This window comes from Tiliqua scincoides, chromosome 6, assembly GCF_035046505.1.
Source record: "Tiliqua scincoides isolate rTilSci1 chromosome 6, rTilSci1.hap2, whole genome shotgun sequence".
In the NCBI taxonomy this organism is placed as follows: Eukaryota; Metazoa; Chordata; class Lepidosauria; order Squamata; family Scincidae; genus Tiliqua; species Tiliqua scincoides.
The window spans coordinates 13,982,761-13,984,427 of record NC_089826.1 but is presented as its reverse complement, the minus strand read 5'-3'; the positions used below and the strand labels follow the sequence as shown (position 1 = coordinate 13,984,427).

The 1,667-nt window shown below is 42.9% G+C and overlaps 1 pseudogene; it reads right to left on the bottom strand.

The window, feature by feature from the left end:
- Positions 1-996: 996 nt before the first annotated feature.
- On the bottom strand, positions 997-1,115 carry LOC136656540 (5S ribosomal RNA; annotated as a pseudogene).
- Positions 1,116-1,667: the final 552 nt, after the last annotated feature.

Genomic DNA, 1,667 nt, shown 5'->3' with positions numbered 1-1,667 from the left:
CGCAAGTGGTCCACAGGAGTGCCACAGGAGGTCATTTGTTAGTAGGGCCAATGGGGAATGTGAGCCTCCACTAGCAGCATGGTGTGCCTTGTCAGTTGTCAAAAACCTAATGGTGTGCGCTGACAATTTTAGTGCCTTGTTAGTGTACCTTGAGATGAAAAAGGCTGAAAATAGCTGCAAGAGACCCACCTATTAAGAAATAATGCCTGTTCCTAGTCTTCAGCTGTTTTCAAAAAACTGGATGTTTAAATAATTTGGAACTTCTCACAAGCTTTGTAAGGATTACAAGACTAAAGAAACAAAGGGCAGCTGGGGTGGAAGGGCCATTAAATAGTTACCCTAAGCAGTGACATCACTAGGGGAATGCATGGGGGTGCACCGAGCGACACCACTACTTGCAAAAAATTTTTAAATCTTGGTATTTTTGAATAATACAATCAAGTTATATATCAAGCTATGTGCAATTTCATGTAGAATGCAATGAAACAAACTGCATTGAAATATCTCTATTCTATCAAAAGTTACAGCCCAATAAACCAGCGGGATGATGGTACATCATCACGCCCACCACCCAAGGCACTGTCCCGCCCACAGCATGGAAGGAGGTCCATCATAGAGGTGATGCGCTGGATGCATTTGCATTGGGCAGTGCAAACCCCAGTGATGCCACTGGCCCTAAGCCATGCAGGACGTTAAAGTGACATTACTAAAGACAACTGAAGGTCTCTGGCTTCTTCTATTCCATGTTCCCAGTTTTTTTTCAAAACCATAATGGTTGGAAACTTTCTTTTAGCTGAAGGTGAGAATTCTAGTATGTCAATTCACATTGATGCACTAGAAACATAGCTAGGAGATTTCATACTTGAATGACATGCACTAACGCTGCATTCTAAAACCATAGCTGGAATCCAGCAAGTCATTTCCATACTATGAAAGGACAGGCAAATACCTTGATAGAATGGTTGGCAACCTTCAGTCTCGAAAGACTATGGTATAAGCCTACTGCACACCCGGTATTCCCAGGTGGTCTCCCATCCAAGTACTAACCAGGCCTGACCCTGCTTAGCTTCCAAGATCAGATGAGATCAGGCATGTGCAGGGTAACAATAGCAGGTATTCGATCCAAGAGAGATCTGCAGGACTTGGATGCGAGTCTACATTGCTAGGAACCTCTTTAAGTTGCATGCAATATTCATTGAGACAATACATCTGCACACCTTTCCAGATGTGGGACTTATTTACAAGATATATACAACATGGCACCCCAAACAACATGTTGTAACGCAATCTGAGATTGCATCTCTGAATGCTCCCATTAGGGCGGCTGCAGACATACTATCCACACAGAAGGGCCAGTTCATAATAACTAAGGCAGTCATGAGCTGGCCATCCCATATATGAACCACCCCTAAGGAAAACAGATAAGCACTGTTTGTTCCTTGTGCTATTTTGTTATCTGAAAGCCAAAGTAGACATGATGAAGGAGATCCACAATTCTTTTTTTATTTTAAAGCAGTTGTGTAGCCATAGGGATTGCCTAATATGATAGAGGAAGTGGTGTGGGAAAGATTAACCCTTTCCCTCTGAGCTGCTTCCCTGACTGAAATGCTATTTGCTCCAGTGCAGAAGATGACAGTCATATGTCTTCTTCTGGAAAAGACACATGG